Source organism: Chlorocebus sabaeus, chromosome 24, assembly GCF_047675955.1.
Source record: "Chlorocebus sabaeus isolate Y175 chromosome 24, mChlSab1.0.hap1, whole genome shotgun sequence".
In the NCBI taxonomy this organism is placed as follows: domain Eukaryota; kingdom Metazoa; phylum Chordata; class Mammalia; order Primates; family Cercopithecidae; genus Chlorocebus; species Chlorocebus sabaeus.
Window position 1 is genome coordinate 20,800,536 of NC_132927.1, and position 13,862 is coordinate 20,814,397.

A 13,862-nucleotide genomic window follows, 5' to 3' on the forward strand; every position below is an offset into this window, starting at 1 on the left:
TTCTTTTAAAAAATGTTCATTTTCTTTGCCTACTTTTTAATTGGTTATTTGTTCATTGTTGTTGTTGAATTGTTTGAGTTCCCCATTAATTCTGGATATTAGTCCCTTGTGGAAAACAATATGAAGATTTCTCAAAGAATTAAAAAATAGAATTGCCATTCAATCCAGCAACCACACTACTGGGTATCTACTCCCTGAAAAAAATTATATGCAAAAGATAACCTGCACTCACATGTTTATCGCAACACTATTCACAGTAGCAAAGACATGGAATCAATCTAAGTGTCCACAAATAGATAATTAGAGAAAGAAAATATAAAATATATATACAATAGAATACTACTCAGCCATAAAAAAATGAATGAAATCATGTATTTTGCAGCCTTGAGGCTTTTAAGTGAAACAACTGAGACACAGGAAGTCAAATATTGCATGTTTTCACTTACAAGTGGGAACTAAATAAGGTATACACATGGACATAGAGTGTGGAATAATAGACATTGGAGACTTGTAAGGATGGAAGGGTGCTAGAGGTGTGAGGAATGAGAAATTTCTTAATGGGTGCAGTGTAACGTTATTTGGGTCATGGTTACACTAGAAGCTCAGACTTCATCACTGCACAATACCCACATCACAAAACTGTACTTGTTCCCCTTAAATTTATACAAATGTTAATATTTTTAAAACACTTTAAATTCTGTTTAAATTTCTTATTATTTAAATTTAATTAAAATCATCAAATCAGTAAATTTAAATCCCTTATTATGAGAAATAATCTTTCCCACAACATAATACACCAAAAATATTTCAAGTTTATTTGCTACTCACTGTCATCATGGCAATACTGTGCCAGACACATTAATAAAATGTCTATAAATTTTAAAATAAATATATCTTTGGTTGTATTTTTAAGTAGTGAATACTAAAGTTATGCAGTTTCCTAACTGTAGTAGACAGAAACCAGCTCAGTTTTAACATATTTGACATGATACATTTTGTATCTGAAGATCCATTTGAGATTATCAGGCTATGATAAATACAAAAATTTTACTTAAATCCTACTGTGTAAAATAAGATGTAAAAGTTAACGAAGTCTTCAGCTATAAATAACTACTCTCTCATCCAAAAAAAAAAGTAACTCTTAAACCAGTGGTGATCAAACTGCTTCATGTTAGAGCTATTTGGGGAGCTTTAAAGATTCCCAATGCATCCTATATGAATTAAATCATAATTTCTAGGGATAGAACACTGGTGTCTCAAATATTCAAAACTCTTCAGGAATGTTCATTCTGCAGTCAAGTTTAAGGGCCAGTGGCTTAAACAAGATAGGAGGCAATTCTCTGTTATATAAAAAGCAGGTTGGAGTTTATATGCAGCTATACATGGTCCTCAGGGACTCAGACTCCTCTTTTTCCACAGTTCTACCTTTAAAAGCCTAGCTTTTATCTTCAAAGTCACTTCAGTGTCAAAAATGACTATTAAATCTCCAGCGATTATAGTCGTGCTTCAGTCAAGCAATAGGAGAAAGTAGGAGAGAAAAAAAAAAAAAAAAAAGCTTTAAGCTCCTTCCACTTATGGAACCTTCCCTGAAGTCCTACCTAGCTAATACTTTTATATAAGTGAGCAGAAGTTGGACATATGAACAGACCTAGCAGCAATGAAAACTGGGAAACATTTTCTTCTAGCTGGTCACATTACTCAGTTTTCTCTTACAAAAGAGATTGAATGCTGCACTCAAGAACAGCCTTTTTCATACCAGGCTTAACTCACTGCCAAAATGTTTCCATTCATCTTTCACATGTTGGAATTATAAAAAATATTTTATATCAGGAAAATTTTCAAACTGATGGGATAGTTGAAATGTCTTTTTTTAACTATTTTTTTTTCTGATCCAAGTTAATGTTGTATTATATTTTTCCCCAGTTTCTTTATTCCATTGAAATAAGATCCTTTTTAATCTCTATTAAAAAGAATGAAGGAAAGATAAATTAATTCTCAAATTTGACAACACGTGGGGTAGAGAGTTAGCAACATGTCTGAAGAAATTAATAATTGTAGATATAGACCAAGTATTTTATTATCTTTGATAAGTCGGTCAAGCTCCCAAGTATGCAAGTTGATATTCGAAAGTAAGTTCGTAGGTATTAGAAAGGTGTTCATCCGTGTATGTTTCTAACTATAAGTAAGATATTTATTCATCTATCACGAGTTACCTTTCCAAATATCCATCTCTTTTATACTGTTGAAACAATAAAGTTTGAATTCCAGTTATGTCACTTGGTATCTACACATCTTTTTCATGCAAGAAAACGCATCACATTGCTATAAAATTCATACATAAGCCTTATTTCTTTTTCTTCCTGCAAACTCATGAAAGCCCTAGTCATTCGCTAAAGAAGCAGCAGTTCAATAACTAGCAAGAGAATAGAAACAGAAAGATTGAATGTTACTCCTTTTTTTTTCATAAAGATAAGGGAAAATGGGATTCAATTCCATTTGCACTTTAAGGACCCTTTAACACTGCTCCATGTAGCATTTTGAATACCTCGAAGTCAGATAAGTAAAATAAATCTCCCTGTAGGCTAAGATGAAAAAATATTTATTCCATAACTTTGAATTTATATTAAAATGATGAAAAAACTTTTGTACCCATGTATCATACACATTGTTCAAAACTCTTAATACTAAAAACTTTTCATAACTGTGTTGTTAATAAAATTACATGTTATAATTTGTTATATAGAAATTTTATCTAAACAATGTATGTGCAAGCCAGATAACTTTTTGAGTAAAAAATTATTCAAAGTAATAAACTAAAAAGAATATAATTCTTCCAAATAATGTGAACCAAATTACTTTCTAGTAGGCAACACAAGATGCCATGTAATTTGTTTTATTACAGAAAAATAAATGTATTTTCTGAGCTTAAGACTGAAGTTTTAGAGCAATAGAATGAAAGTGCTAATTAACATGTACCTGGCACAGCTTGACTAGGACGCAACTTCCGAAATAACTTTTTTGAACTTTTAGAAAATATTATGCAATATCAAAAAAAGCCTGGTCCAGATCAAAGTGAAGACTAACTTAAAAGTTCATTTGAATTTTTAGTTTTTAAATCTAGTCAAAGATACCAGAACATGTTTTATTGATATTCAATTAAATTAGAATGAGAACTAGGAACCAACAAGTTTGGCCCTTATGCCTCTAAATCAAATTGTTTGGTGTAGCCTTCACCAACTGAAATCTCACAATTGTTGAGACTAAGAAAGATAAACATGCAAGGTGTGTTTTAATATTATAATATTATAGATGCTCTCAAAATGTGTTATTTAAAATGTTAAAAAATAGTCTATTCTATGAGCAACTTAAAGACATATTTGAAAAATATTTATGTTAATATGCATATCAGCAGTTAGACAAAAGAACCAAAATATATTAACAGTTTACAATCTCAACTCAAAAGATTTCTTTCAAAAACTGGTAAGGAATCACACTGCTTGAAATTAATTATAGATCTTAGGCATATATAGCTCTCAGGTATGTATACAGAGTCTCATAAAATATTTGGGTTCCTGACGCTTAGGAGTCCTCTTTTGTGCTGCAATCCACAGTGTGTGTACAGGTGTCACTGACTCCCTTTATATCACCTTGTGGGAATTGGGGCTCAGGGAATTGGCATAAAAATGTTGATATTCTTGATACTGTTATTGCTTTGATAATGAACCATTCTTTACCTCTGGTTATAGAGTCTGCCACTAGAATCAGTTAAATTTTAGCAGGTTAATTTTGTATGGCAAAATGTCAGACCCCTCACAATTCTTGACATCTGGTTCCATTTAAAAATACGTAATTTAAAAGCTTAGCTATATGTTAATAGGCTACATTTTAGAAACTTCACGTCATATGTAGTTTTTTTATCATTAGAAGATGTAGAAAATGTATTTAGCTAAAAAAACACATAATGTCAAATTCAATAATCCAGAGATTTGATGTATTTACATCCACATATTTGTAGATTGGTAGTTTTAAGTTATAATTTAAGTAATAGTATAAGTAATATTTTGGTCTACTTATTTAGACTTATTACTACATGTAAAGTTCTTAAAATTTAGCCTGCAACCATATAACTAAGCTTTATATTGTATACAATGCACCCACAATGGTCATTTCAGAAAATACTATGTGCTCTTTGCAGCCCATTTGAATAATTTTAAAGATTATATACATATATATGTATACTATATATAAATAAAACCATACTGTGGAGACTAGAAACACATATATTAAGCTTACGATTTGATCATAATGACATGAAAGGCCATACAAAATTGAATCATGTTAGAGATTTGCAAAATATAATTCTTCTACTTCCCAACTTTCTTTCTTTGTTTTTTGAGACAGAGTCTTGCTCTGTCGCCAGGCTGGAGCGCAGTGGTGTAATCTCAGTTCACTGTAACCTCTGACTCCCTGATTCAAGCAATTCTCTTGCCTCAGCTTCTCGAGTAGCTAGGATTACAGGAATGCGCCACCAAGCCCAGATCATTTTTGTATTTTTTTTTTTTTTTTTTTTTTTTTGTAGAGACGGGGGTTTCATCATGTTGGCCAGGATGGTCTCAATTTCCTGACCTCGTGATCTGCCCACCTCTGCCTCCCAAAGTGCTGGGATTATAGGCGTGAGCTACCACGCCTGGCCTCCCAACTTTTATTATGCAAGTAAGTCAATAAAAATTTCTTTCCCTTAACATACGGATCTACAGTTATAATCAACATTCTCGTGGAGATTTGAATTTTCTCTACATTTACAAATATACAATTGATACTATAGAACAATAACATTTATGCTTTATTTTCTCCTACAGTATGTTTTAAATACTTAGATCCCAGATGGCCTAAGAGAGTTATAAATTGTTCTAATCACACAACTGCATTCTAGAAAGTAACTTTACTCCTGAATAAAATAATGTTCGTGTATAAAGAAAAATTTGGAAAATAGCAATCAGAATTGAGTTGGCTTTTGCTGGATGTAGAGAAAAAGATACAATAAAAACAGAGTAATGTTTATCATAGGAAAATCTGAAACAAGTATTAACAATTGGGAAATAAATAAAATATCTTCTGTCCTTATCACAAACAAAATAGAGCTATCAATTAAATAATACTGAATTTCACATCATAGAACCAATTTCAGTGAATATCTTCAGAGTGATTGCAACCTATGTATAAAGAGTGGCTTAATTAGATGATTATATGACTTTCATCAGAAATGTTTAAAGTCTTAGTAAGAGGGTGAATTTATGAATGGCCTCAATGTTTTTCCTGTTTCTATAATTCAGTAGTTAGCAATAAAATAATGTTTTTTACCATTAAATATTTTTAAAATAATGTTTACTTATTTCAGAAAAATATATTGAAAATTATATTGACAAGAATTCTGGTAAAGGTAACTTCTAACAGGGTACCTCCTTGAAACCAACCCTAAGTGAGCACAGAGGAGAAAGAATAGGTGAAAAAGGAATACAGAAGCCAAAAGAGGAATGTAGACAATGTTCTCACCCCATGTCACAAATATTTAAGAAATCCTTCCAGGTACCAAATACATAATTCTAAATCAAAGACTATCCAAGGATTCATTGGGAACCCAGTTAGAGGAATTTCTGGTCATTCCTACTATGCCCCCTTATTTAAGAAAGTGAAATTTAGAAACTCTAGCAAACCAAGGAAAATAAAGTAATTCCTATTTAATACACTTTCTTATGTACCAGATAAAGAAATGAAAATTTAAAATGAGTTCAATTGGTTTGCTCTATTTCTTAATTAGAAAATGGGGATCCACAAGCAAGTGGGGAGCAGAATTTCTCAACTATAGATAGTAAAAGAGAGTTGAAGTCTGGAAATTTGACAGACATGAGAAAGACAGTCTCAATACATGCATAGCTATTTTCTGCACTAAGAACTAAAAGAGGAAGAGAAGGTTATGCTGACAGGAAAGCCCAAGTGGCCTCTCCAAACCAAAACCCACAGGAAGTAGCAGCCATAACTGTTTATTTCACCAGTAATTAATAGAGAACTTACAAGAGATGTGACAAAACAGTTGCTCTCAAAACTAGAGAGAGCAGTACCATGGATAAAAATTGAACAGAAGCACACTGTGTACGTGGAGTAGAAACATGAACGAGTGGAAATTTAGCTATTAAACAATGGCTCCTAGTGTATTAGTTAATATAGAGAAAAACTAGGTCAGTACTGAGTTCCATCCAAATCTGGAATTGCCCAGAATCTCAATTTCTTCCTCAGAACCTCTTGACATTAAATGTATAATGAAAATATTTATTACATAAACTACTTTCTTAAGTTCTAAGAAAATAATTTAGATCAACAGAAGAGGTAAATATAAATGGGGCTCAACACAAAATGACCTATGCTATTTTTAAGCAAAGACCAGCTTGGGCTGAAAAATGAGAATCAAAAAACAGGAAAGTGGAAGATTATGTATAAACTCTGAAACAAAAGTTAAGGAATAATACCACTCTTGAGAAATGAGATTAAAAGCATAAATGTGAAAACATGAATTTCAGCTTTTACATTGATGGCTTTGCCAGAAATACAAATGTGGATGCCATTTTCTACATACACAGGAGATACAAGAAAAAACCCAAGGCCTATTTAAGTGGAGAGTCTACTAGAAAATCTTCTCCTAAAACTGCATGTGATTCTGGAAATAAAGTAGAAGTAGCTCTTCTCCCAGGAAATTGAATGAATAACCACCTATTTTAAGCTCCAGCTGTAAGCGAAGAGAGAAAAATGCATCCTCTAAAAATTTACAGTCACAATTAATCCCCACATGAGTTTATTGCTGCAAAAGTTTATAAAATAAGAACTGAGATTAAATTACTCTGTGATGTTTAATATTTAAGGTGTTCATCAGAAGAGAAAGCAATCTTATCTGAGGAAATCCCTATTCATCACAGACATCAAAGAACTGCTGAAGTTCCTGGTAAAATGAGGAGCTAATAAAGAAGTCCCCACGATGTGAAATCAAGAAGAACAAAAAAAAAAGAATAATATTCAACAAAAATTAACTCCAGAAACTATAAGATTAAAAAGTATGAAATAAATATATCAAGTGTCAAAAAATAAAAGTTGTGGTAAAATATGAGTTCAGTAGAAGAACATTTAAGAAAGAATAAAAAAGAGTGCTTAGAAATTAGAGATAGATAGATATAACCTGATATATATAAACTGATATTTTGTCTTAATTTCAGTTATTTTTATATCTATTTATGTGTATCTTCAATTATATTTATAATATACATATATTTCTATCTTCAATTGTACATATAAATAATTAAAATCAAGACCAATATTAGAGTCAAAATTTGAAGAGCAGATTATTCACAGTTAGAAATTTCAGAAGCTTTAAAATATACCTGAATAAATTATCTAGAATTATATAGAATACAAAAATAGAGGTTAAAAGAAAAAAAATAAGAAAAAGACAAGTGAATGAAACTAGCATAAGTTTAATCAAAGTATTAAAAGAAAGGAGAGGATTGAGCAGAGGAAATTTTTTTTTTTTTTTAAATTTATTTATTATTATTAAACTTCAAGTTGTAGGGTACATGTGCACAACGTGCAGGTTTGCTACATATGTATACTTGTGCCATGTTGGTGTGCTGCACCCATCAACTCGTCATTTACATCAGGTATAACTCCCAATGCAATCCCTCCCCCCTCCCCCCTCCCCATGATAGGCCCCGGTGTGTGATGTTCCCCTTCCCGAGTCCAAGTGATCTAATTGTTCAGTTCCCACCTACGAGTGAGAACAATGCCGTGTTTGGTTTTCTGTTCTTGTGATAGTTTGCTAAGAATGATGGTTTCCAGCTGCATCCATGTCCCTACAAAGGACACAAACTCATCCTTTTTTATGGCTGCATAGTATTCCATGGTGTATATGTGCCACATTTTCTTAATCCAATCTGTCACTGATGGACATTTGGGTTGATTCCAAGTCTTTGCTATTGTGAATAGTGCTGCAATAAACATACGTGTGCATGTGTCCTTATAGCAGCATAATTTATAATCCTTTGGGTATATACCCAGTAATGGGATGGCTGGGTCATATGGTACATCTAGTTCTAGATCCTTGAGGAATCGCCATACTGTTTTCCATAATGGTTGAACTAGTTTACAATCCCACCAACAGTGTAAAAGTGTTCCTATTTCTCCACATCCTCTCCAGCACCTGATGTTTCCTGACTTTTTAATGATCGCCATTCTAACTGGTGTGAGATGGTATCTCATTGTGGTTTTGATTTGCATTTCTCTGATGGCCAGTGATGATGAGCATTTTTTCATGTGTCTGTTGGCTGTATGAATGTCTTCTTTTGAGAAATGTCTGTTCATATCCTTTGCCCACTTTTGGATGGGGTTGTTTGTTTTTTTCTTGTAAATTTGTTTGAGTTCTTTGTAGGTTCTGGATATTAGCCCTTTGTCAGATGAGTAGATTGCAAAAATTTTCTCCCATTCTGTAGGTTGCCTGCTCACTCTGATGGTAGTTTCTTTTGCTGTGCAGAAGCTCTTTAGTTTGATGAGATCCCATTTGTCAATTTTGGCTTTTGTTGCCGTTGCTTTTGGTGTTTTAGACATGAAGTCTTTGCCCATGCCTATGTCCTGAATGGTACTACCTAGGTTTTCCTCTAGGATTTTTATGGTATTAGGTCTAACATTTAAGTCTCTAATCCATCTTGAATGAATTTTCGTATAAGGAGTAAGGAAAGGATCCAGTTTCAGCTTTCTACTTATGGCTAGCCAGTTTTCCCAGCACCATTTATTAAATAGGGAATCCTTTCCCCATTTCTTGTTTCTCTCAGGTTTGTCAAAGATCAGATGGCTGTAGATGTGTGGTATTATTTCTGAGGACTCTGTTCTGTTCCATTGGTCTATATCTCTGTTTTGGTACCAGTACCATGCTGTTTTGGTTACTGTAGCCTTGTAGTATAGTTTGAAGTCAGGTAGCGTGATGCCTCCAGCTTTGTTCTTTTGACTTAGGATTGTCTTGGAGATGCGGGCTCTTTTTTGGTTCCATATGAACTTTAAAGTAGTTTTTTCCAATTCTGTGAAGAAGCTCATTGGTAGCTTGATGGGGATGGCATTGAATCTATAAATTACCTTGGGCAGTATGGCCATTTTCACAATATTGATTCTTCCTATCCATGAGCATGGTATGTTCTTCCATTTGTTTGTGTCCTCTTTGATTTCACTGAGCAGTGGTTTGTAGTTCTCCTTGAAGAGGTCCTTTACATCCCTTGTAAGTTGGATTCCTAGGTATTTTATTCTCTTTGAAGCAATTGTGAATGGAAGGTCATTCCTGATTTGGCTCTCTGTTTGACTGTCACTGGTGTATAAAAATGCTTGTGATTTTTGCACATTAATTTTGTATCCTGAGACTTTGCTGAAGTTGCTGATCAGCTTAAGGAGATTTTGAATCCAGGAGTTGGTTTTTTGAAAAGATCAACAAAATTGACAGACCACTAGCAAGACTAATAAAGAAGAAAAGAGAGAAGAATCAAATCGACGCAATTAAAAATGATAAAGGGGATATCACCACCGACCCCACAGAAATACAAACTACCATCAGAGAATACTATAAACACCTCTACGCAAATAAACTGGAAAATCTAGAAGAAATGGATAATTTCATGGACACTTACACTCTTCCAAGACTAAACCAGGAAGAAGTTGAATCCCTGAATAGACCAATAGTAGGCTCTGAAATTGAGGCAATAATTAATAGCCTACCAACCAAAAAAAGTCCAGGACCAGATGGATTCACAGCTGAATTCTACCAGAGGTACAAGGAGGAGCTGGTACCATTCCTTCTGAAACTATTCCAATCAATAGAAAAAGAGGGAATCCTCCCTAACTCATTTTATGAGGCCAACATCATCCTGATACCAAAGCCTGGAAGAGACGCAACAAAAAAAGAGAATTTTAGACCAATATCCCTGATGAACATCGATGCAAAAATCCTCAATAAAATACTGGCAAACCGGATTCAGCAGCACATCAAAAAGCTTATCCACCATGATCAAGTGGGCTTCATCCCTGGGATGCAAGGCTGGTTCAACATTCGCAAATCAATAAACATAATCCAGCATATAAACAGAACCAAAGACAAGAACCACATCATTATCTCAATAGATGCAGAAAAGGCTTTTGACAAAATTCAACAGCCCTTCATGCTAAAAACGCTCAATAAATTCGGTATTGATGGAACGTACCTCAAAATCATAAGAGCTATTTATGACAAACCCACAGCCAATATCATACTGAATGGGCAAAAACTGGAAAAATTCCCTTTGAAAACTGGCACAAGACAGGGATGCCCTCTCTCACCACTCCTATTCAACATAGTGTTGGAAGTTCTGGCTAGGGCAATCAGGCAAGAGAAAGAAATCAAGGGGATTCAGTTAGGAAAAGAAGAAGTCAAATTGTCCCTGTTTGCAGACGACATGATTGTATATTTAGAAAACCCCACTGTCTCAGGAAATATTATTTTTAAAAAATGGATGACAATTTATAAAAACAGCTTAAGGACAACTCTTCAAATCTGGAAATCTAAACTAATCACCAAGAATATAAATTTAAAAAAACATCTGTGTGTGGAGGGTAAGAGTATGTGTGTATTTCTGTGTGCTTGTGTGTGTGTGTACAAATATCTTTTTGTGTGTACAGACATATATATACACACAAATATACCACAAAAAGCTATATCAAATTGAAAATATTAAATAAAGGTTGAGAAAAAAAGATATAAATCTGTAAAGAAAGAGATAATTAGATTAACAGTTGACTTTTAAACAACAATAATGAAAGCAAGAAGCATTGGCAAAAGAGAACATGGAATTATAAGAAATAAACAACTAATTGAAAAGGAAGCAAAAAATATTCAGTTAAATAAAAATATTGGCATACTAAATAGCTAAACCTAGCTGTATGCTCTTAAGAGACATATCAAAAATTATGAGGATACAGAAAGTTTGAAAATAAAAACATTAGAAAATGATATTCCAGGAAAGTTTCAACTAAAAGAAATCTGGTATAACTACACTAATATCTGAAAATATATCCTTTAAGGCGAAAGGATTGCTAAAGAAAATACAGTAATCTTGTCTTTCTCTTTAAGGACATATTTAGCCTTGGGTTAACTTTCTATTTCTGTTTCCCTGGAAACTGGTAAAGTATGTCAGCTGTATTACCAGGCAAGGTTTCTTATAGTAAAAATGGCCATTGATTGATAAACTATATTTGACTTGAAGTATGGATAGTGCAATTATAAATTTTATGTGTAAATTTTACTGAGATTAAGCAAGCCCAGGTAGCTAGTAAAACATTATTTCCAGGTGTGTAACTGTGAGGGGTGTTTTAGAAAGAGATTAGTGGCCAGGCATGGTGGCTTACACCTGTAATCCCAGCACTTTGGGAGGCTGAAGTGGACGGATCACCTGAGGTCAGGAGTTTGAGACCAGCCCGGCCAACATGGGGAAACCTTGTCTCTACTAAAAATATAAAAAGTAGCCAGGTGTGGTGGCATACCTGTAATCCCAGCTACTCGGGAGGCTGAGGCAGGAGAATCATTTGAACCTGGGAGGCAGAGATTGCAGTGAGCCAAGATCACACCACTGCACTCCAGCCTGGGCGACAGAGTGAGACTCCGTCTCAAAACAAAAACAAAAACAAAAACAAACAAACAAACATACAAAAAACAGAATAGTATAACACTGTAATTATGGTATGAAAACTACTGTTATCCTAAGTAGAAAAACGAAATGATGAACCAACCAAAAATAATAACTACAACAACTTTTCAGGACATAGAGAGTTCAATAAGATATAAATAGAAACAACAAAAGGTTAAAAAACCAGGGGAGATGAAATTAAGGTGCAGATTTTATATCAGTTTTCTTTTTGCTTGCTTGTTTGTTTATGCAAAGAGTGATAAGGTGTTATCAAGTTAAAATAATTAGTTTAAAGATGGTATTGACAAGCCTCATGGTAACATCAAATCAAAAAACATATGATGAATACACAAAAAATAAAAAGCCAGAAAATAAATAATATCACCAGAAAAAATCTCCTTCACTAGAGGAAAGCAGGAGGAAAGAAGGAAGAGAAGACCATAAAACAACCAGAAAACAAATAACAACATGGCAGGAGTAAGTTATTACTTATCAATAATAATAAAAAACTGTGAATTAAATATGCTCAATACGTATGAAACCTCTCCTCACTCAAAAGTTTACAATGCAGCTTTTTTCCTCTTCTTTACCTTTACTTCTTGTTTTCTTTCTTCCTATTTATACTTTTTAAAAATACATTTGACCATATTTTAAATACTACTTTAAATAAAAGCATAATTGCTTTTACTAGAATGTAAATAAAAAATATTGTGGAATTAGGTGTTATATTTATTAAGGAACAAAATAAGCATTTTTCTTTCTAGTGCTTGAAATATTGTTTTAATTGTTCCTGGACATTTGTAAATTACTGTCTTTATCAGATATTTTGGCAAACTTGCCAAGCAGAGTGAAGGTTAAAACAGTAACTCAAAAAAAGTTCTTCATACCACAAGTCACACTTCTGGCTTAAAATTTGGGGAATGCTCTCAACTGCATATTTTATTTAATTGGTAGGTATGACCAAAGGTAGGCAAATACAAGTTCAGTGTTTTCTCATAGATATATATAAAAATGACTTCATTATATACTTCTATCTATATTCACGGGTACATTTTAAAATTACTAAAGTGTTTCCTCTCATTTTAAACAAATACAGGAATTTAGATTATATTTGCCATCAAAATTAATCATCACATTTTTTTCAAGTCTAAATTTGGACTAAAAATTCAGTTACCACTAAATCTATTGAACATCAAGTGATTTCTGATGCTTACTGTAAAACTGCTTCTTAATTATTCAGTTTTTCTATTCCCCTACTTGTCAACATTCCATCATATTATCTTCTTCCACATATTTAGTGTTGAAAACCTTTAATTAATGAAGTATAACATTTAATAATTTACAAATTTCAATGAAAAATAAAATGATTGAACACAGTCATTTTGAATCAAAAAGATAATCCCAAGGGAAAAAAGTTATATTGATCATAATAATCCTAATCACAATGGAAAATAAATATGTCAAAAATCTCAGTTTAGAAAATATTCTTCAGTGCCTCTAAAATGTACTTTTCTGAATAATAAAGTATGTGAAAGTAAATGAATTGAGAAAAGTAAAAATCTTGGAGTATTGTTCTGATGAACTCTGGAAAACTCTTCAGAGCTATAATCCTCCTTTCAAATACATACTTCTGGAATTTTTCTAAATCTGTTTTCACTCTATAAGTGATCACACAGTTGTGATATAAAATTCCAATGAATATTCAGAATTTGTTATTTATTTGCATGAAAATTCTAAATGCAGAAGATAATGCCAGTTGTCTGTAGGCCAATAATAGCTTAAAATCCCTTTATGAAGGAAACACCTGGTAAGTGACCTGGATTAAATACAGGTATAAGAAAAGGGAAAGGATTCTCAAACCCTTTGGTCTCCAGATAGACATTATGCTGGTAAGCAGTTAACTAATCTCCTTACTACATATAGCCCCCAATCCCTGACTGTATCTGGCCCATTCCACTGGCCTGCTTCTGTTATCGATCATGTAATGGGGTCCCACAATAAACTGCTAGAACATCAGTGGTGTCTAAGATTCATTTTTGACACAAATTGGATCAAACGGGAAACACTGCCCCTGGGAAGCTAGTAAGTAGGAATACCCCAAACCCTATTTCTCAATTTTATGTT

The 13,862-nt window shown here is 33.1% G+C and overlaps 1 long non-coding RNA gene across 2 annotated transcripts in view; it reads right to left on the minus strand.

The window, feature by feature from the left end:
• LOC103228893 (uncharacterized) overlaps positions 1-13,862 on the minus strand; it is a 217,802-nt gene that overhangs the window by 39,317 nt on the left and 164,623 nt on the right. The gene's annotated exons all lie outside the window — the stretch shown is intronic.